Here is a 24,824-nt window from a genome sequence, read left to right as displayed (position 1 = left end):
GGGGATGTTCTATCAGGAACTCACCAAGGCCAGCTGGCCTGGGTCTGAAAAAGCCCGGGTTAAAACCGGTCTCGCTGAACATAGTGGACAATGAGGACTACTCAGACCTCAAGAACAATGGCAATGGGTTTTTGATCCTACTGTACCTATTGGTTTCGTGGGAGCCTAGGCAGTTTCGTGGATGCTCACCTTACTAGACCTGAATGGAGGTGGGTGGTCCTTGGACTTCCCACAGGGCAGGGAACCCTGATTGCTCTTTGGGCTGAGGAGGGAGGGAGACTTGATTGGTGGAGGGGGAGGGAAAGGGGAGGCGGCAGTGGGGAAGAGACAGAAATCTTTAATAAATAAATAAATTAATTAAAAAAAATCTTAAATCTATGTATTTGTTTATTTGAAGCTGGCCCCATATTCAGTGCCACATGAACATGGGAGGATTAGAAAACTTTAAATTTTCCAAATCTTCTAGTCAACACCCTGGTGTGCAGTTGTTGTTCAGAAACAATGACTGATTGTTCTGGCCAGCACTAGGGTTATACCTTTGCCTGGTTTTGTTCTGTGGGCATTTAATCAGCAGACAGATATCAGCCAAAGGAAGGACTCTCCTCAGAAGGATAGAAACAACTAAGATCTGACAAAGAGAACAGAGCGTGAAGAAGTCATGCTTATGTGAGAATCATCTTGGATAGTTTCCTCCATGAAAATACTGTTCATTGCTTTCTTTTGGAAAGGGGTATATTTTCAATAACTCAGTCAACTTGTGTTCATTTATTCACGTCCTACTCTAAATAATTAACATCTCAAAGTTTCCCATCTGGGGAAAAACACTGAATTATTTTCAATCCATGAGCATCCCAGGATAATTCTTGATTCATCATAATTCACTCATTCAATTTTTATTGAGTATTGATGTTGCGCAATACATAGGCAAAGGATCCTTTTAAGGATACAAAGATGAATAAGAATTCATTGCCACCCTCCAGGAGTTTAGTGTCTAGCATGGGAAATGAATATAAAAGTACTGAATATATAAGTCTGAAAATTATAGAGAAAATTCCATAAATGAACATTTTTTTTTAATGACACGAATGGGAAAAAACAAACCAGTTGTAGCCATCAAGAAAACATGGTTGGTTGGAAGGGCTCCTTTGAGCTGGTGCCATCTCATCTGTGTTCTTGAACAAATGTTACTGTGTACCACTAGGTGCTGGGCTTTACCTTGAGGCCAAAGTTAGAAAAGAGTTATGAGATTGGAGACACAAAAAATGAGACTGTTACCTTTTGATAAAGGCTCTCACTGGTGTGGTGGAGTGGGACTTCTGGCTCCCAAGAGCCATTTGCTAAGTCTTAGAAATGTGTAATCAGCATGGCCTCTTCTTGATTAAAATAATTTGAGGAGTTTGATGTGGAAATTAGTCAGCACATTCAAAGTATTCCTGTGTCTCTCTGAATCCGTGACTGTTTATTAAGCTTCTATTGGCCTGCATCTGACTCCAACAGAGGATGAAACAACAAACCATCGACTAGTCATACAATTGCCGGGTTTCTCCTCGCCTGGTTCACTGTATTTCTCAGGAGTAAGTTCGATACTCAAGGGTTTCCTAAATCTAACATTCTACTACTTGCACAAGGCGTTGGTAAATGAAGTCCTGAAGCCCAGAGATGAAAGGGTTAACAAAGGTCAGGCAGTTCTCCAGCCTTCCTGCTCAGGGGCTCTGGGAGAAGTGCTAATAAGCATCCATCTCTGTTCTGTAATGAGGGGCTGCACACCTCTCCATGGGAGTGCTATTTCCCCTCCTCTGAAGGTCTTCTGAAGTGGCTGAATAGAGCCCCGAGCTGGTGAAATTTGGAGCCCCTTTCTTTCAGCCTCTCTGTGGGACTCCAGGGCAAGTGATTTAATCTCTTCATGCGTATGGGTCTTCATCTGCAAATTAATCTCCTTCTCTTCTCCTCTTTCCCTGTCTAGGATAATGTTTCCAGCACCTGTAAGGCATGCTGACGCTGTCTGTGGGTCTCTAGGAGCAGAGCATTGTTAGAGTCTGAAACCCTGTTGTCCTTAATTGCTCAGGAGGGGAAGCCGGCCGGGGAGCGCTAGCTAACACGTGTAACAGCATCAAGTACCCAGTTTCAATGATATCTGGATAGGCAGATGGTGATGCTATTGTTACTCCCTGAGATTTCCTGTTGGCTCTTGCCAGGGTCCTGGCTGCTGTTTTTGTGAGCCTTTTAACTGAATTCCCCATTTTTCTAATCAGTGAGTACAGGCAAGAAAGTGTACAAGGTAAATTTGGGAGCCAATGGACAGGAATGTTTACTTCTTCTTCGCTGTGTGTGTGTGTGTGTGTGTTTGTGTGCGCGTGTTTCTATAACTCATATATTGCATTTCTCAATGAGTTTTCCAAGCAGTGAAAATGATTCTGATTCCTTGTAGTGGGTTATGACTTCTTCATGCCAGCAGTACTGTCCCTCATAGGTGGTGGTGTATATATGCAGTTGGCAACTACAACAATCAAGAAATATCAGAGGTAAACACAATTTTAGGTCTATAAATTGTCCCTGTCGTTCACTGAGTGGCAAGTACTTAGGTCACTTCCATGTTCCTTGAATTTCTCATAAGCATAGAGCGTTTACAACAGCTATGGCCTGTGAGACAGACAGTTGTGAGCCACCATGTGGGTACTGCGAATTGAACCTTGGTCCTCTGACAAGCAGCCAGTGATCTTAACCATTGAGCCATCTCTCCAGCCCATTCTGGCTTGATAACTTAATCAGCCAGGAGTTCCTGGTGCAGATGCTGCTGACCTCCTGCATTTTTGCCTGCGTCTGACCAGATTATTGTATTTCTTATTTCTTTCATGGCACAGTGTGCACACATCTCTACAAACTAAGCTTTAGCATGTCTGCAAAGGGGTAGCCTTTTAAAAATCGATACGTTCTTGCTAATCAATAAGGTTGTGCTCTCTCTTTTTCTCTCACTCTTGCTCTATGTATTACTCTGAAGTCTATGTATTACTCTGAAGTCTCCAATGCCTAAAATGGTCTTTTACATATTTGCTTCAATAAATAGGATAGAAATGCCCTTCTTGGTACTTTCGTCTGCTATTAGATTTTTCTATACTGAAGAAATTATGGAAGATACCAAGAATGATTCCGATAATCAAATATTGATTGATTTAGCGAAAAATTATAATATTTTTTTAGAGTCTAATGCCTCATGTAGTTTTTGGGTTTGTTTTTGTGTTAGAATATCGTTAGATGTTAAATCTGTCTTGAAAATTCAGTGTATTGCGGCACACTAAGAATACTCATCTCTGAGTACATGAAAGATTTAAAAAAATGCTTGCTTTTGTAATGATTAACAGAAAGTTTTATCTTGATTAATGTTATGGGAGACCTATGTGCATATACATCTGTACATGAAATTATATTTCTAGTTTCTAAAACTGTGCCTGTGATATTACGGATTCTCAACATGTGTCTGTTAACAAAATAAATGTGTGTTTTGCATAAACCTTTGGAGAAAATTTTATATTGCAGTTCACCTGCCGAAATCATCCTCTTCTCTGAATTTCCAACTGCGTTCTCTTCTTTTCTGCATGCTTCCTTTATCATTTTATTTTTTGGTTTGTTTTAAAGGAAATTCACCACCAGGTTATCTCTTTAACATTCTTTTATTTCATGCTTAAATGTATTATTTATTATTTAGCTTCTGGAAAGTTTCTTTAAGATGGGATATAGCTCTGATTACTTCTGAGATGTTAGTAAAATTACACATGAAGATTTCCCTTCTGTGGAATGAGGGTGAACCCTTGTTTTTCTTTCTGTGTTTATCACCAGTTCTACCCCATCCAGGCTCCGATTTAAGGCTTCTGCAATCACTAGTCCCTGATCCCCTCCTCCAGAATATTCCCCACAGCCCACCCTGAAGTGTGGTTTATATGGAGGGAACTGAAGGCGTTGATTAGGGATCATTGTAAGTGAAAGGCATCCCAGAGTTTTGTCCAATAAAATTATGTTGCTTATGGAGTAGCAAACTGAGAGGAAGATTAAAGTGAACTTCTCAAACTTATTAATGAACTTAAAAGATGTCTTAGTCAACACAGACTACTATAGCAAATATCATTATTGGGGTAATTTAAACAACATACATTGGTTTCTTGTAGTTCTGGAGAATCAAGGTCAATGCATAAGCAGACTTATTTACGAGGGTGAGCTCTCAACTTGGTGGACAGACACTGCAGTGTGTTCATACAATCTTTTCTGTCTCCTGGAAAGAAATGTAAAGTTGAAAAGAGGAGAGTGGAGAAGGAGGAAAAAGAGCAAAAGTCAGAGAGAGAGAGAGAGGTAGAGAACCCCAGTATGGGCAGTCAATGAGGACCTGAATCTCACAGTGGGAAACCCATTCTCATGACATAGTATGAGTTCAATAATCTTCAAACAGCCCTCCCTCCTCACGCCATCGCACTAGTATTTGTAACATGTAATCCTGAAAGTACATAAACATTCCATGGGTATCAGCAGCAGAGTAAGAATGCTGGATTTCCTGATTTCCACGGTAATAGCAAGCTGTGGCAGTAACTTAACATTGTTCCTGGTGGAGTCCGACCTTCTAGATTTGCCTCCGGCTGTTATCTTGCCCAGGTTTAGCACATTAGCCAATTACATAGAAAGATTCTTTACAACAGTCAGGACATAGGGATTATTCTAGATTTTCTTACTCTAACCAGAACTTACCTTTGTAGAGAAGTGATCCTGGGAATAAAGAATACCATTAGCTTTTGGAGAGTTCTCTTCTTAGCCTCACCAAGCCTCAGAGGGCTGAGGGAAATTTCCATGGGGACATAGGCCAGGCTCCTCTCAGCTGTTTCATCTTCCCTGGGACCATAGGCTGTCCCTTCTCACTGAATGTCCTTGCCAAGATTTATAGTCTAGTAAAGAGATAAAGAGCTATGTCAACTCTCCTGTGAAGGAACTTGAAATTCTGCTAAATTTAAGGAGACTTTAAATGAATAAAAAGATCAGGAGGTTAAAAACTATGAAATGGGATAATAGATTAATTTCTGAAAATACAGGAGTCATCCTAATTACAGGTACAGCAGAGTAGAGAGTTGAATAAGTCCCGTACAGTTCTTTTATAGGCCATGACATAATTAAATGACTGTTCATTTTATAGATAACATATATCTTTGACACAGACACTCTGTACTGAAAATCATCCACTCTTAAAGTCCATAACCTTACACAGTCACCTTCTTACCTAAAAAGAGATAAAAATATTCATATAAATGTTGACCTTTTGAGATAAATCCCAATTTTTAGAAGAAGAAATGTCTTCATTTGAAAACAAAAGCACATGTCGACTGACATTCTTAAGATTCAGCACCTAATAACTCATCTCCAGGAAGGACGTAGTACAATGTGAGGTCATCAAGCAAGGGACTGCGAGGCCCCATTCCTATACTGTCCTTCCGTTCCACCACACGTCCCACCCTGTGGTACAGTTGATGAGTGACATTCCCTCAGCTTTGCTAAGCACAGCTTCAGGGCTACCTTCCTAGTTCTCCCCTTCAGCCCATGTGGTTAACAGTCTAAGGAAGTGCTGGAGCCATTTCACAATGTCTTCATAAAATTTAAGTCAGAGCACATGAGATATGAGGCTATTGTTTGGTACAACTCTATGTATCTTCTTCTAGACATTCCCTTGTAGGAGGCCCATAAGCCCTAGTCTCTTAGCTTCCAGGATCACTATGATAATTTATTCCTATTTCCATATCTAGACTGTCACCAAAATCTAGAGATTCTACCCTGGTACAATTTTTCTTAAGCCTTTTCTTTTCCTATTTATATCACCAATTTGATATTTGTCCTCAGTTTATTTACATCTTCTAGTGTATTTTCTTTTTAATAGTGTATTTTCTCTTCTAGTAATTCTCTCCCATTCAACAATGCAAAATCCCCTTTTGTTGTTCTCTCTGAATTATTTTTGCAGCATTTGTTAAAATTATATTATATGCCAAGGACTGTTACAAAGTCATGTACTTTGCCTAAAGGGATTCAAGATATAGTGAGGCAGATAAGCATTCTATTAACTGTTGCTAACTTTGAGTTTCTATGGCAATACACCTGACATAAACAACTTAGAGGGCAAGAGTTCCATTTTGGCTCATGACTTCAGATGTTTCAGTCCATGGTTACTTTTCCCTTTGCCCCTGCCCCTGTGATGAAGTGGCGCATTATGGTGGAAGGACATGTAATGGCACATTTAGCTATGAACTCACCAAATGACTAGGTCACTGGTGAGTTGGTGCTCTCATTATCCAGATACCTCTCAATAGATAAGATAGGAACAAAATTTCCAATGCCTTGGTGCTCAGGGGAGGATTCCTTTATACTTATAACACAGTGCACAGAGTCATGAAGGTGCATGGGGAAGAGCATTGGCCAGAAGTGTCTCATTCCGGAAGTGGCTCTGACTCCTTCTGTGAATGCCACTCTGGCAATATACATTCCATTCTTGTAAAATAAGGATGATAATAGTCTAATGCATAGAGATCCAGATAGGATAGAATGAGAAGTTATATATGTCATCGAACACACAGTAAGTGATAGTAGTCATCATTCTAAAAAGTGTTCCTCAATCTCTCCTTTTAGAAGGGGACATATTCTGTTATTAAACTTACTCTATATCATCACCTGACTTAGGAGTTTATTGTGCTCTACTTGCTTGCAGGTGACAAAGCTTGAAACTCAGTAGTAGCAACAGCTCTTCCATGAGACGTATCCATTGTTTGCTGGCTTGAAGGACAAGGCTCTTTAACACTGTGGACCCATAACACACAGTTGACAGTCCCGCGCCAACCTCAGGACCAGAGGAACCAAGGAACTCTGCGATAAAATAGGTCTCTGATTATTTTGACCTTGGTTATAATTTCCTATGAGCCATGTGACGCTGTTAATGTGAGATGACCTTCACATGCTGAACATAGTCCATGCTTCAAACCTCTTTATCTCTGATGATTCTTTTCTTTTATAATTCAAGTTAATATATAGTCTGGTGGATTTTAAATAGCTTCTATACCCATGGATGGGGTCAGAGGTAGAGTATAACTCATCTGATTTTACTGTTTTCAGAGAATTCTGATTTTTGAGACTATTTTGTCTCTTTACCATTTATGCTTCCTTAGGATCTCCATCTATTTTGTTGACTTCTGTATTTCTTGTCTTTAGGGAACTATCAGTGAAACAATAAATTAAATAGCCATTGATGAAAAAATAATAATGAAAAATGAATCTACTGTTAAATATGTCTAAATCCTGGGTACTTCACTGTTAACTTATGAAATTGAGAATGATTTGCTTTTAGTAGAAACTAGTTTTGTTTCTCTTTCAATTTTAGAATAGTAGTTTTTACCTTTCCTGTTGCTGTGACCTTTTAATACAGTTCCTCACGTCGTGTTGTGTAAACAGAGACTGTGTTTTAGTTTCCTGGATGTCCAGACCTGAATAATCACACAGAAACTATACTATTACAACACTGTTTGGCCAGGGGCTTAGGCATATTCCTACCTAGCTCTTACTTCTGAAATCAACCCATTTCTAGTAATCTGTGTATTGCTACAAGGCTATTGTTTACCAGTAACGTTCTGGCATCTTTCTCCTTTGGCAGCTACATAGCCTCTGGCTAACTCCATGCCTTCTTTCTTACTACATTCAGTTTGGTTTTACCATCTGGCTTTACCCTGTTAAACCACTGGCCAAAAGAGCTTTATTAAGCAACCAATAAAAGCAACACATATACAGAAGGACATCCCACATCAGTCGTAACCCACAGCCATCCAATTATTTTGTTGCTACTTCATAACTGAAATTTTGCTATTGTCATGCATCGTAATGTAATTACCTGATATGCAGGATATCTGATACACGACCTCTAAACTCCAGGTTGAGAACTGCTGCTTCAGAGTGAACTTTTCTTCTCATCCATCTACCCTGTCATGAATATTTTCTTACCATTAATGCACAAGAACAAAACCGCGCTTCCTCTAATCCAGCCTCCAGGAGTCGTGTTCAGACTTCTCTCTCTGATGATTTTTTTTTTTCCATTACAGCAGTTTCTAACATGTTGTATTTCTGTTCTATGGCCTTTACTGAATTATGAGGTCACATGTAACAAGAGCCTGTCATAATTCGTGTTTTGCATTTTCAAATTGCTTAGCACCATTCTCTAATAGGTAGTGGGAGTTTAATGGTGAATTACATGGAATATGCTGGGGTTTCTGAAGGTCTGTTCATGTCTGGAGGAGCAGTTCAGGCTGGGCTTTTCTCATGGAGCTTTTATGAGACAGTTCCATCCAAGGTCATATACCATTCTCTAATCCATAGAGCTATTTTGATGCCTCACCTTAAACCAGAACTTTCACATTTCATCTGTATACTATTTCTATTTTCATAACAAATGTTTAGGCTTTGTGATTGTAGATAAAGGACTTCTGTAGATATGAAGGCAGACAGGGAATAAGAAGAAAATCCCATCTGTGTTGTAATTTCCACTATGCAATCCCTAGTTCCGTGTGTGTGCATATATGTGTGTGTATGTATGTATGTGTGTGTATGATGTTTTCCTCACCACACAAACCACACAGGCACATACACAGATATCATGTATAAAATATATACACATATACATAATTAAATAGGTACATTATATACAGATACAATTAAACACACTATATTGTACATGTGTGTATAATATATAATTATATGCATACATTAAGTTACACACATGTATGTATATGTATATGAATTTGAGATCTTCAGACGAGGAATTACAGAACTTTTTAAAGAATATGACCTACAGGACCTTGAATATACTACAAATGGGATTAACTGGTGTTTTAATGGATACCTATATCCATATGGCACAGTCTTATTATCTTATATTAGTAGGCACTTATTTGCCTCTTGTAGTAAAATATGGATCTGTGATGAGTGTGTGACACTGATGCTATGGATCACTAATACAAGTGAGGTCTGATCATGTTGCTGTCTTCACCTGTGCAGAGAGCCCATAATAACCCATGCTCCACAGACTACTGAAATCTGGTGCCTCAAGAAATAATTAAATGCAAATAGAATGTGATAGGAAACATTTACCGGTGAGGTAGAGGAAAAACTTTGTTAATTTGAAAAGCAAGGGACCAGAAAAACGAGCTCTGAATTAATTGGGCTTGGATTATCTGATATTTTTATTAAGGGCATTTAGTCATTTAAGCAATAACAGCTGCTGTTTGAGGTTTTCGGTATGAGCCCTCGGAGGTCTTACGATCAAAGAATGATTTCTTACAGTAACGGAATGAAGGCATTTAAGTATTAACCTTTGCAACTGGGCATATATACCTGGCAATTTACCTTTTCTAAACCTTATTTCCATCTGTCTATCTTGTATGATTTCATTTCTAGTTTTATTGACTTCCACTGTCCATGATTTTCTCTAACTTGATTTTTACTTTTCAGATAACAGAAAGAATTGGTACATGTCTTCCAAGTAATGGCAATTTAATTATTTGTCTACTATATATCAAATTTCCTAGTGTTTAATAGCACGTCTGATCTAACATTTTATTTGCAGCATAAATATTTTAGAAGTCTAAACATTAGAAAGCATGACAGAGTCCTAGGTCCCTGATCAAGCAGAGAGCACTTTGAGGACCATTCTGAAAACATTTTTGAAATATTGTGCTCATAGTATAGAAGTCAAGGATCTCACTGATGTTATTTTAAATAGACAAGTCACAAAACCCATTAAAAAGTATTTAGAAGTAAATTGAAGTTAGAAATCTTTAGTTATGTCTTTGCTAGAAACAGTACAATCTATTACCACCTTACTGTTTATTAGGAAAACAAGTTTTTTTGCTGACAAAATATAAATACAAACAGGGCAATGCACTGTAAGCTCTAACTTTGTGGCAATAACTGTAAGAATTTAGAAAAAAAGGTGTTTGAGTGTATCTGAGGATAATATCAATAACCAAACACTTAAGTAATGCCTAGCATAGTGCTGGTTCCAAGTGCATGTTGACTATATATATGTTAGGTAACTGTAGCAACGTTACTTTATTTACTCATGGAAGATCTCCATTTTATTTATTGAGATATATGTGCGGTACATAGAACAGCTCTCTCCTTCCAAATTTATTTAATTATCACAGAACTTTATAGCTGTTCAAAGTTAGGAGGAAGTGCAATTATATAATTATATAATCATACAATGGAGGTATTTGTCTTGGCATGTATCTCAGAAACAAAGCTGACCAGGCAGATTAAAACCCGGCTCCCTTGGCTTCTTCTATGATGTCATGTCTAGGATACCCTTCATCTTCCCCTGTAATCACTCCTCCAAACTCTCTCAGATTGTCAACCAGAGGTATCAATATGTGCATATTGTAAGTGGAGGTGAACATGTACATTATACATTTCTATATTTTACCTTTGCATACTGACTATGTTATTCTCATTTTCCTCTTCTTTCACTTCTTCCTTTCATTTTTCGTGGTGGTGGAACAGACAGGGATCCTTTGGGTACTTTATATTAGGCTTGATTTCAATGAACAAATGAACGAGTGTGATAACTCTCTGGACTCACGTAAGCACGACTTACTAGGAATTCATTTCAATTCAGAGGGATGACTGGACATACAGACTTCCTTTTAAATGAAGATCTCTTTCTGTAACGCAAACCCATTAAGCCATCCAATATCTGGTCCTTTGAATATGAACGAACTCTATTATTTATAGTGGAAAGGTGCTCTTCAAGTGACCTGTCTCCATCCCATGGATGTTTTAGAGTTTTCTTCCACTTTGAGAATTTCTAATCATTTCAGACTTTTTCTTTTAAAGTCTTAGATGGCATTAACAAGCTGAATAGTCTGGGGGTTAAAGTATTAGCTATTCAAGGATAAAAGCAGTCTTCTGATATACTCAATATCTGGACTATGACAAACTTGAACAGCCTTTCTAGGTCTTATTTTTGAATATTCTTCTCAAAAGAGCACTGAATAACTTTATATAATGTCATAGTGAAAGACTATTTTCTTAACAATGACTTAAACTTCCAAAGGGAAGGAGTTTAATTATATATTTCTTAAAATTGAAATTCATGGACAATGATGTTGAATTTGAATTGTCGTAGAGAGTAGAAGACTTGCTGTGAAAATAATATGAAATAAGAACAAGATTTAATACTGAAAACATGGCAACATAGGAGGTCAATGTCTCAGAGTGACTGCAATGTGTTTAGGAGACACTACCAAGATAGTGCTTTAAATGTAAATCCATTACCAACACTAACTTTTAACTATTATCATGACACTAGCAGATTATAACATTTGGGCCATTTTACAGATGTAAGACATTAAGACCAAAATGTTTACCTATTATATGCAAATTGTCAATAGGAAATTGGCACAGTTGTGTTTAAGCCCAAGGGTGGTCAACTGTAAACTCAATGCAATATTAAGCATTTCCTCCCTGCTTCACACTCATGAAGTCAATTAATGAAATCAGAATCAGGAGAGAAGTAGGGGGAAATGTTATTTAATGGTTCTGATTAGAGAATAGTGTAGACGTGTAATCCTTGCCGTGTTAGCGATGGAAGGGTGAACTAAGACAGGTAGGGAGTTTCCATTGCAGGGGTAGGGGAGTAAAGAGCCTCCAGATAAGCTCCTTGGACACATAAGTTCAAACATTTAGGACAGAAGTATTCATGCAAAAGAAGCATGTGGAAGAGTCCAAGTGTCCCCGCAAACAGTGCAGAGTTAGATGGAAATTCGGACAGCACATGGTGACTTCTGTTCAGTGGAGATGATTTCAGTTTTAAGAACAAAAGCACCTTGTTATTTTTTGATTGTGTGGAATAGAATCACAAGGCAGTGGCATCGCAGACCAGCAGAGTAGATAATTGGGTCCTTGGTGGAGGAAAGTACACGATTTTAAGATCCTGACAATTAATTTGGAACCCCAAGAACAGTGGCACGATTTCCCTATGGACATTTCAAATCAATCTCGGCAACTTGCTTTCATCCTCACTCTATCTCAGTTCAGGGAAAGTTACCCACAGACAGAATATGGATTTCCAGAGAGCTTTTTCTTTACCCCAGAATGAAAGGTCTGTGATGTTAGAATTCTCTGATTCCCAGGGTTGTCTCTTGTCCTGTAGAGATGATTCTGTTCAACGTTTCAAAGCTTCTATCATCTACAGTCCCAGGGAAGGAAACAGTATGGCTTACTGCCCCTGGGGTGGGGATGCTGCTTACCATGCTTGATATTGACTCTGCCCTTTGCAGCCTTGAGATTATAATCCTCTGCTCCTACTGCACCTGCCAGCTTCCTGGGCATGGTTTTCTGTGTCTGCCCAAGCAACCCTTTTATTTGCATCCTTACCTTTAACTTCCTCACCCGTTTTGCCCAGGAGCATTGAGGCATAGAAATGGATGCAAGGAGAGCCTGCTGACCCTTGAAACGATTGGCATCTCCCAGTCATGGCCGTGTTCAGCTCAGAGGGGCAGCTATCAAAGAATGTCAGGCAAGCGTCTTTCCCTTGGATTCCTTTGGTCCCACTAAAGGCATTTAGACACAGCACATGGCTTGCAGGCTGAGTCACTAGTGTGGAGTGAAGCGCATGACAGAGAGCCGCCCACATTCTGCTTCCAAACATCAGAAAGGAGAAAGCACTCATTTTCAGTCCCTGCTTGACTGCTTCCCCTTTGCTCGATTTTGGCTCCTGGCTGAGAAGCAAACGTAGCCAAGCATATTTTACTTCCAGATGTACTGACCTGCTAAGCAAAGTTCTTGAATGTCTGCCACATATCTGTGTAAAGTGCAGGATAAGCCCTTGCCGTGACTTAGCTTCCTCTGTGTCAAATGGGATTATCACACACCTAACAGGAATCCTTTTTCTACATCAGCATATTCTTAACCTCTACTTGTACTTAGTTATAAATTGCTCCTAAAATCTGAATAATGTTTCCCTGACAAGTCATGTGCCTGCAAGTCTCTCATACAGAGCCAACTATAAGTTCCCAAACAGACCAATGGGTTTACAGCAGGTGTGGTTTATAATTCAGTTAAGTATTTTGGAAACCAATAGAATACTACTGTTGATTTTTCTCTCCTCTTCATTACCTTTAAAGAGTAAGTAGTCTAGATAAGGGAACCTGTAAGGAGGCAACAGAGAATATGGGAACTCCAGTTCAGAATGGGCAAGTCAATCAGGGTAGAAAAACTCCAGGTTCTATGCTCAGAAAGCTTTGTCTGAGGTCTGTAAACTCTCATCCCCTTTGACGTATCTGAAACTGGAAATATGAATAGCATGGTTTATGCCACATGGGTGATTTTAAATTCCATTCATAAAAGCTGTCTTCAAGGAAAAGTTTCTCATCCTATCAAAATGTTTGCAAGTAGATTATCATTTATCTTTCTCTGTTAAAACAGAATGATGCTTAAGTTTGTCTTTGTGACATCCTGCCTATTGGAGTCATTGATTCATCACTACTCTCAAGTGTGCCAGGTAACAAAGACAAATGTGACTTTGCTTTATACGAACATTACTGGCAACTACCCTGGCACTGAGTGGCCTAAAAGGCACTATGATAAAGGTTTAAGTATTTTCATCAGTCCTACAAGAGTCTAAGGAAATGCCATTGGTATTCTCATATTAACAATGATGATTCACTAGGCAACGGTGACACACGCCTTTAATCCTAGCACTTGGGAGCAGAAGCAGGAGGATCTTAGTGAGTTCCAGGGCATCCTGACACATACATATACAAAGAGAGTTCAAGGACAGCCAGGACTGTTACACACAGAAACCCTGTCTAAAAAAAAAAAAGAGTTATGATTCCTTTATGGTTGCTTCTGGTCTCATTTCTTCTTGCATTCCAACATAGATTAATAAATATAAGATTCCTCGGTCTAATATATTTTCTTAAAACATAAATTAGATTCATTCACAGCAAACCCATGATTAATGATTATTACTTGATATGGGAAAATGTTTGCTGATGGATAAGACATTGTACACGACCTAATAAAGTAATTGGGTAAAACTATAGTAGGGCAACCTTTGCCATCTATACCTAGCTTGTCCTTCTAGTTTGCTCCATATCCCCCAAATGCAAGTGCATACAGGAACATTGCCTTTTCCATCTTCCCCACAGGCTCTTAAAGCCTCATGACTTTTCTTATACCACCCCCTGTCATAGTGTCCTTTTGCTTTTTGTAAGTATTCTTCAATTTCTCTTGAGAGTTAAATAGTTCTGCCCCTAGGATATTTTAACCCAATGAATCACTATGTCTTAGGTGAAAATGTGTACAGAGAACTAGGCAATAGAACAACTAGGTAATAAACATTCTATGGAGGAAGACAAGTTGGCATCATTACGTTACTCAGTTGAAGGCATGCCGAGAGTGTGTACACATGGCAGATACTGTGCCTCTCCTTTGGGGCGTACATGGTGGTGTCTGGAGGTGACTGCCCCTTCATTTGGTATTATGGTCCACATTCCTGATCTCTTAGGTGAACTTCTTGAGTTTGCCACACAGATTAGGGTTCCATTGTTAGGTGCTATCCTTAACTTCCCTGTAATTCCCCCCAAGAACATCTTTTTATTTACATTCCTTTCTTCCATTTGGGAAATGATTTTACCCCACGTACAGTTGGATTATAATGGCAGAGCATGGGGTTGTAAGATATCTGATAATGCAAAGGTTAGCTTCCTAGGAATAAGAAATTTCCTGTGGGGAAAATGATATTGAGGTTCTGGAAGGAATCTTCACTCTCGAGAAAGACAGAGTGACTTACTCAAGACACTTACTTATTTACTTACTTGCCCCTGTTGTAACTAGAGCTGGCAAGTCTTGACCCCCCAAGGCCTGGTCTTTTATCACTAGCTTTCCCCATAAGTTTTATAGCTTAATAGTAATTTCCAAAGTACTTGCATGGACTTGAATAAATTGACCTATTTTAGAAATGCAACTGCATCTAGCATTTTCTGCGCCGAATCTATAAATTACACAACCCAATAATTGCTTTCCCCTCTGCTTCCACTGAAAGTGGTCTCAGGAATAATAAGTTGATATTTCCTGAGTTCCTTCTGAAAGGGGTGTTAGAAACTTCTCTAACTTATTTTTATCACCTCTATAAAATTTAAAAGCAAAGTATCATTCTTTGTCAAAAGCCATTCGTATCCTGATTTGCTTCAATTATAACCTCTGATTAGCTATTGAAACTCTCTGATTACAGGCTGACATTGTGCTATCCCAGGAATCACATCACTGAAATCTATGAAATTATTGATGAAAATTCTGTGATCAGTACACCTTGGAACATAGCATCAAAATACTACAAGGGATTTGCAGTGCTAGCTGCCCTGGCTTCAAATATGTGGTCATTGCTATGGCTTTAGGCATTGACTAATGCTGTCAATTTGATTTATTAACTTCCTAATTACTAAAAAGGACTTTTAAAGGTTTATTGCTTTGCCTGAAAAGCTGTCACCTGAGCAGTAACCTTAAGCACCACAGAGTCTTAAGGGCTCTGCCTTAAAGAAGGACCCTAAGATGATAAAGTTCGTCTAAACTATCACTTCTCCATGAAAATATGCTCCAAAGTGCTTCTATCGACCTGCGTAAACCGAGAACATTCTTTTGCCTAGATGATGCAATTTAAGCCTCCTTAAAGTAGTCTTCACCATGAGAGTTTATTGTTCTCTCTAAATAGAGGAGATGAGAAAATGAAAGTTCCAAATCACTTAGAAGTTAGCGAGAATGGAGGACCACAGGCGACCTGTGTCCTAACCCCCTGACCAAAGAGACTAAATTACAAAGAAGGATTCAATTAAAAGACACGCAAGTGCCCGGACAGGTTGATTTTATGGGTGTCCCTGAAGAAAAATCGTCAATAAGGCCACTGAACCTCTGTCAGCTACAAAGTCACAGATCATTAGTAGAAAGGAATTGCTCCCTTCTGAGTGTCCACTGAACCTGCCTAGCTAAGGTTGGGCCTCCATGTGCTCACATCCTAGAGCAATTATCTGGCTTAGCTGGGACCTAAGGTTTCTATTTTTGGAGAGTTGCTTTGATATAGCAAGCTCGGGGTTTGCATTTTGGTTGTGTGTCTTTCAGTGGATGGTTTGATAAGGGATGATGGTCTGAAGATCAAATTGTGGCTTGCCTACTGTGGTAGATGAGTATGAGTTCTCACTTGGGACTTGCTAAAATACAAGTCAGATAAAAGCCCTTAGCATCTGGACTGAGGTTTTAGATTGCGCTGACACTGCAAACTCTTATAAACTGCAGACGACGAATGTGTGACCATATTTATTATTATTCTCTTAGTGTCTGAGCTTTCATTAGACTTTTATTCTCAATTCCTCACAGTGGACTTAACACACAGTTCTGACTCTCGTCTTCTGCTCTGTAACTGTCTATTCATCCTCAGAGACATTATATATTAGACTAGAGAGTGCATCTGAAATAAAATGACCTGGTGTATTTTAACTCTTCTCATCCAGTCAATAAGGTAGATATAAAAAATTTTCTCAAATACCACTTTAGATGATATTTTTCTTATATGAATTGTGAAGGCACAGTTCAAATACTGAGCTGTGTACTTACTATGCAATGGTAAATGAAATGTTTCTATCTCCACAGATGACCGAGTATAAGGAAGTTGCAGGTAATTAAAATGAAAACTGTAAGCATGGTACTAAGCAATGTAATTTAATATACACTATAGATAACAAAATGGAGCCGGGCAGTGGTGGCACTCACCTTTAATGCCAGTACTCGGGAGACAGAGGCAGGCGGATCTCTATGAGTTTGAGGTCAGCCTAGTCTACAAAATGAATTCCAGGACAGCCGGAGCTAAACAGTGAAACCCTGTCTTGAAAAACAACAACAAACAAGCAAACAAAACAAACAAAAACAAAATGGAAAACTAATTGAGAATAACTTGTACCTAAGGAGGTAAGAAATTAAATTATCTAGAAGTTGAGTTCTATAGTTATGATCTGTGCTCCATTTTTTCTATTAACTTCAGCTGATTTTTTTATCTTAGATAAAGACTTTGCTTTTTAGGCTTCTCCGCTGATCCTATCATAAACCTGTATGCCAATCCAAGAGGCCAATATGTTACTACAGCATTCTGCTTTGTACTTTTTGAATGTCTTTGTCATGAATTTATTTATGTAATTCCTCCTCTTTTATCTCAATCTTTTTCTATTGAGATAATGCATGTATTTGGAGAGAAAAACAATGTTTATTTCATGCAGCAATTCTCAGTACACTAGCTAGAAGCCAGTGGGCTAGCACTGGGTGATTAGTTTTGCACATTCTGTTTAATATTTATTATATGTTCTAGTGAACAGTTCAATAACAGTACAAGCCTTACTCCTTCACCAAGTTTTGAATATATGACAATATAATTCTTTGTTCCCTAAGGGTTTTTATAGCTTGTATAAGCATCCAATAGCCATTACTAAGTTATCTAACTTTTTAAAGGAAAACCATGAGAATCACTTCCAGGGTCAGCTCAGGAAAGTATTGTTCTCTCTCTCTCTCTCTCTCTCTCTCTCTCTCTCTCTCTCTCTCTCTCTCTCTCTCTCTTTCCCTCTCTCTCTCTTTCTTGAATCTTATACCACCCCTGGGTGATAGATAAATATTTGTTGACCTAAATGTTCTGGAATGAACAGGGAGTTAGCCACGTGGAGCAAACTGGAGATGGTATTGGATAATCTTTGAGCTCCTATAAATCCCAAAGGAATTGTCAACCACACCCACCCTGACTCCAATAAACTTATGTCTTCCTTGCCTGATTTTTATATAGTGCCATCATCAAGCCTATGCTGACTTTCTTGTCATCTTGGTGACTGTTTTTATCTACTTCTGAATATTATAAACAATATGAGAGATATTTTTACCTTTTTCTGAAAACCACACAGGAATAAATTAGTATTATCATACTTCAAAGTTTTGGCTATTTCAATGACACACCTAGATCCTCTTTCTTCCAAGGCCATTTTCTACTTCTCCTTCATCAATGACTAGCTGGATACAAATGAATCCAGTGATACTGTTTTGGATGTTTTTTTCATCAGTATAGACAGAACCACAAAGGTTGTTGGAGGTGCTGATGACAAACAGTGGAAGTTGAACAGGGATGGAACATGAGTAAGACACAAAAGCATGGACGCTTCAATTGTTGAGGTCACGGGGGTTAAAAATACCACCTTTCCTAATGGAGAAAACGAGAAAAACAATGGCCACAATTAAAGCAAATTAAATCAAGGAAGAAAACAGATGGAACGGAAAGGAAAACTTTAAGAAGCATGAGAATGGGGGAAGGAGAAAAGCATCGTATTTGATTCTCGTGTGTAGTAACTCAAGCATGAAAGACAGTCCCTAGTTAAATTAGCCAAGATTGTAGTCCTCATTATAATGGGAGAAAATCGAGCCATTAAAATAATTATTCTAAAATGCATATGTTGATAATAATAAGATATGTTTTATTGCTTCTCCCTTTCAGGTTATTGAAATCCCGTAAGAGCCATTATCTTGTTAAGCCTTATTATATGGTTATAAGGTTGGGGGTGGGAAAATTATTCCTTCTTTGCAATTGCAGAGATAGGAGTAGAGTGCTGTATGAATTATCCCCGCCACTCAGCATCAGAAATTAACAGTAGAAATTCTTATAGGGCTCAAAGCTGCCTGTCTTTGTACTAAATACATTTCCCTTTGGTGGTCCATCTAGAGTCATGTCTGACTATTGGTTGATATCAGTTACTAAACCTAGAAGACTTCCTTTAGAGTTCTTTATAATGTACATGTTTCTTGACTGTTATGAACTCATACAATGAAGTAAAATAAAAAACGCTACAACAAAAAGCCTTATATCAATTAAACTAGAATCTAGTACAGAAAATCAAAAATGAACAGGATGGAGTCCATGTTGTGAAATTCTTTATTTAATACTTAAGAGAACAGCTACCTTCCTCTAGGTAGAATACCTCTCTGAAACCTCAAGGACAGTGTTGTGTGTTCCAATTCATAAGCATCTCCTCATCTTGCTTTCTAATCCCCCTGCATTTTCCCCTTCGGGAGGAAAGATGTTGATGGAATTTGGTGATGTAGACTTAGAAATGTTCTGTGCCTAAATTTTCACTGTTTTGTTCTTCTGGATGTATGGTGTGATTCTCCTTGCAGCTTCCATTCCCTGTGCTTTATAAGGCACGCTCTGAGAGTAGTGTCTACCACTTGAAGTGGTTGAATTGATCAACAGCAGACTAATTTGACATTTTCAGGGTTAAAGCATTGTTGATTTGATAGATAAAACCCAGACAGTCCTTTCTTTGCAGATCAGATTATTTCATAGAGCAAGTGAAATTTCTGTCTGAGTTTCCCTTCCTGACTTTCTTCTCTTGGGACTATTAGCATGGAGATGCTATCGTTTATAGATAAAATCTCCCCTGGCTATTTCTGCCTCTTTCCCACCTGAAATCTTAATCTTCCATTTTTGATATTACAATCACTTTCAAAGTAACAACCTGACATATTACATCCACTTGACATGCTTGAAAAAGATGGAATATATTTTTAGCTGCCTAATTTCCTGCAGCATTTGGAGAAATCGGTTTGCTATGTAGACAGTTTGTTTCTACTCTCAGTCGGCTGTAGAAGAGTACTGAATAGAATGAGCCTTTTTTTTTTTGCAAGAGTTGTTTTTATTAATCACTATATAATTTTAAGACTTTAAGTTGGAACTAGTTTATAAAAATACACCATAGGATGAGACACTGAAATGCCAATGTTCTGAGGCAATTCTAGAAAGGGATCTAAAAGAGACACTGATGAGAAAATCAGAAGATAAAAAAATATGTGACTGTTAGGTGAAGATGTATATTTCTAGCCATCCCTGGCTCTTTTGCATGTTCCTCTCCTCTTTACATGTCATACATATCTACCTGCTGTAAATGTCCTACTGGCATTTTATGGAAACACTCTGGTTTCAAAAAAAAAAAAAAACCTGCTTTTTAATACTCTTCCTTTCTCGCTCTCGTCATTTGGTCCTTACTGTAAAGCTTGACCCCCAATCCCATAAATTCCACATTTTTTAGAGACAGTGTTTTAGGGTTTCTATTGCTTGAAGAGACCCCATGACCATAGAAACCCTTATTAAGGAAAACATGGAATTGGAGTGGCTCTTTATAGTTCAGAGGGTCAGTTCATTATTACCATAGTGGAACATGGTGGCAGACGGGCAGACATGGTGCTGGAGAAGTGTCTGAGAGTTTTATATGCAGGTAACAGAAAGTGAACTAAAACACTGGGAAGTTTCCTGAGCATATATGAGACCTCAAACCCTACCTCCATAGTAACATACATCTTCCAACATGAGTAGAACTGCTCCAGCAATATCACACTTCCTAAAAGTGCCACTGCCTTTGGGAGCCATTTTCTCTCAAACTATCACAAAAGGTAGCCTTTGAGACTTATTTGTAGAACTTTATTGTATCATCTATTAGAGGCTCTTAAGTATGAACCATCTCCCCCCCACAGTGTATGGTTGGCCTGTCCCAAGTCTTTCAGGCTTTTGTCTGAGCTCCTCTTCTCTCTTTCTTTCTTCTCTAAAATGTTAACAGACAAAACACACACACTCAATATTAGATATCCTCTTTGACCACTTTCTTTTTGTATTTTTGGAGCCAGGGTCTCTCACTGAGTCATAGGTTGGCTATTCTGGCTGACCAATGATCTCCCAGGATTCTCCAGTCTCCACCACGCAGTGCCAGGATTATAGCCACATGCAAGTATGTGTGGCAGTTTTCTGTGGGGGCTGGGTTTCCAAACTCAAGTGTCTGTGCTTACACAGAAGACCCTTTACCAATCGAGCCATCTCTCCAGGCTTTATTTTAAATTGCTACTGTCTCACGGGATTTGTTTCTCTGTGACATTTACTTACACCCTTAGGTTGACCTTCTACTTCTCTGTCTAGGGTCCCTGCTTATTCCTTACAACATCCAGCCATCCTACTTCTACCTTCTTATTGCATACATTCTATTTTCCTCATCACTCCTCTCCTCTCAGACCTCCTTCATGGGCCCCATTTTGTTTTACCCACCTCTACACACAGTCCCACACAAATACACTCTAAACAACCTACGCAACCTTGAAGCAAGCCATATCACCTAGAAAAAACAACTGTTGTTGGCCTAACTTTCAACACTCTGTCCTTATGAAAACTTTCTTTTTCATGAATGTACTTCTGTGTCTGAACATAGGGATTCTAGTTCACTGTACTGGCCATGTTTAAGAGTTCCTCGTGAAGCAAAACATAGTTTTGGAACTTTCTGGACCTTCCCAACATGCTCAAGCATCTGATTAGTTAAGGCTGATCTCTGCAATCAGGGTGGTACTTTGAGAAAGTATAATAAAATGATATTATACTGTATATTGTATATATGTGTCTTTATACTAATCAGTTATTTATTAATTGTCCCAGTTCCGTAAGATTCAGTATCAATAATAATTCATTGTATAATAGTTTCCTTTTCCATCCATCCTTACCCTGGGTAGGTAGATTGCCAAAATTGTTTTCTCTAATAACTTAGCTTGTAGTTACCTGGACTTTGTATATTTTTTAGTATTCAAAGCCAACAGTCAACGTCCAACATTAAAGGAGAAAAACTCAAAGTGATGCCACTGAAATCAGGAACAAGACATGGTTGTCCACTCTCTCCATATCTATTCAATATAGAACTTGAGGTTCTAGCTAGAGAAATAAGACAACAAAAGGAGATCAAGGGATAGAAATCAGAAGAGAAGAAGTCAAACACACACTATCTGATGCTGATATGGTTGTTTACATAGATGATTCCAAAAATTCTATCAAGTAGCTCCTACAACAAATAAACACCTTCATAATGTAGCAAGATACAAGTTAACTGTAAAAAAGTCATTATCCCCCTTTGTACACATTATAAATGTACTGGGAAAGAAATCAGAGAAACAGCACCCTCTGCAATAGTCACAAATAACACAAAATATCTTGGAGAAACTAACCAAACAAGTAGAAGACCTGTATGACAAGAACTTTAAATCTTTGAAGAAAGAAATTGAAGAAGACAGCAGAAAATGGAACGATCTCCCATGCTCTTGGGTAGGTAGAATTAACATAGTAAAAATGGCAATATTACCAAAAGCAATCTACAGATTCAAAGCAATGCCCATCAAAATCCCAGCAAAATTCTTTACACACCTCAAAAGAACAATACCTAATTTTGTATAGAAAAGCAAAAAGCTCAGGATAGCCAAAACAATCTTGTACAATTTATTGTACTTTAGTTCTTTAGTAACTTCTGGAGGCATCATAAACCCTATCTTCAAACTCTACAACAGAGTTACAGTACTGAAAAGAGCCTGGTATTGGCATAAAAACAGACAGAGGAACCAATGGAACCACATTGAATACCCAGATATTGCTGTGGGACAATGATTTCACCCTGTAAGCATTTGTTTCTTGTACTTGCTTAATAAAATACTGATTGGCCAGTAGCCAGGCAGCAAATATAGGCAGGGAGACCATGCAGGAAGTAGAAGAGGGGCAATGAGAACAGGAGAATTTCAGGAAGAGATTCTGCAGTCCACAGTTGTGATCCAGCCACAGAGAAAGCAGGATGTGACAGCCTTGCTGAAAAAGGTACCGAGCCACGTGGCTAACTTAGACAAGAATTATGGCTAATATAAGTTATAAGAGTTAATAAGAAGTCTATGCTACCAGGCCAATCAGTTTATAACTAATGTAGACTTCTGTGTGACTTCTTTGGGGTTAAACGGCTGTGGGACCTGATGGGACAGAAAACTTCAGCCAACAAGATACCAATTTATACACTTACGAACACCCGAGTTTTGACAAAGAAGCTAAGAATATAAAATGATAAGAAAGAAAGCATATTTAAAAAATGGTGCTGGTATAACTGGATATCAATATATAGAAAAATGAAAATAGATCCATGTCTATCACCATCCACAAAACTCAAGTCCAAATAAATCAAAGACCTCAACATAAAACCAACCACACTGAACCTCACAGAATAGAACGTGGGAAGTACACTTGAACTCATTGGCAAAGAAGACCACTTCCTAAATATAACACAGTAACACAGATACTGAGAGCAATAATTAATAAATGGATGAGAAGCTTCTGTAAAGCAAAGGTCACCTTTTTAAAAAATTTCATAAGGGGACAGAATATGCTCAAAATAATTGATATGTCCCATTTTCAGATGATAAAAATATAAAACCAGTTAATGAATTCTATTTAATATTCAGATTGACTAGAGTATGAAAATTCCTTATTGTGTTAAATATTATTTAATAAATGTATCGTTCTTAGGATTATAAATACCAGCATAGGAAAGGCATGAGTCCCCAAGTAGAGAAAAGGGAACAGGTTGATTTGGTGGCAAGCAGACTGTAGTTCTGCTCAGTTTCCAGATTGGAAGAGGAGTAGAAAATCACTGGGGCTAAGTTATTTAGCTTTTATACTAGCAAAGCACTTGCTACAGTGGTTCATTATGCCACAACTGTACACACTTGAGTCAAGAGTCTTTCCCTCCCTGTAAATGTATGCATTGAATCCCATTTGTTTCCTCATCATGGACTGATAACACCCTAAACTTTCCCTCCAATGAAACTTTAACCTCTGTCACCCCAGTCTCTTGTACTCTTCCTCAAATGTCCCTATATATTGAGATTTTCCTCTTTTGACAAAAACTCGGGAGAATCATTGTATTATTATCATAGCTTTCTTACACCTCAATTTGCTGTTTGGCGTTGCCAGATAAGGTGGATAATCTCTTTGAGGACAGAATCTTCTTTGCATCTTTGCGTTTCTTATACCTTCAAACAAATACAAAAATTCTCAAGAAGATCTTGTTGTTGATGACTGCAGTTTTCTGTTGCAACAAGAGAGAACTTCCCCTGTTTATGCATATTAACCCCAGGCCACATTATTAAGAACCAAGTTCCCACTATTATATATTATAGCGTGGTTTCCAAGAGTATTTCTCTATATTCCCACAGTTATTTTGCAAAGCTATATTATCTCAACAAGAGAGTCGATCCAGTGGTGCAGGCTATTATTTAAACAGTCATTAATTGAACAGTGAAGTGTTCTGCTCACCTCTGATTGTATAGGGAACTATAAATATATGTGCAGTTGTGCAATTATCTCCACCAACGCTACCTTTCAAAATGGGTAATTATCACAAACATATGAAATGCAAATGCTATCTCTAGATGTTATTCAAAGGGACTCATGCAGGTACTGTAATTCTATTGGAAGTATCAACTGTGATTTTCTTTGCTCAAATTCACAGTTTCTGGCAAGACACTTTCCAGCAACTCATGATTCTAGCTTTCTTGCTAAGATCTCAAAGCCTAGACCTATGTTTGAAGTAGTTGTTTCTTGTTTTGCATACCAATTTCTAGTATAGTTTCCTGATTTGGAACTCCACATGCTCCACAAGTGAATTCTTATACCTTATATAATCATTGTTTTAGATACTGCATCTAGATATTAGTTGTGTGGTGAGGAAAAGCTAATTGCCCATTGTTTCCTATTCTAATTAAATGGAGTTGAGACCAAATTGACGGGAATGTTATACATGCTTAACGAATATCCTCTTTTACTTCTCATTTTCATCCTTCACATCCTTTAATTTTACTGTATTTGTGGGTGAGAGCCTAAACTTTTACTCTTATTCCTAGACAAT

This window comes from Alexandromys fortis, unplaced genomic scaffold, assembly GCF_014885135.2.
Source record: "Alexandromys fortis isolate MF-2015 unplaced genomic scaffold, M_Fortis_MF-2015_v1.1 scaffold_71, whole genome shotgun sequence".
NCBI lineage: Eukaryota > Metazoa > Chordata > Mammalia > Rodentia > Cricetidae > Alexandromys > Alexandromys fortis.
The sequence above is the reverse complement of the archived record's forward strand: the minus strand, read 5'-3'. Positions refer to the sequence as shown.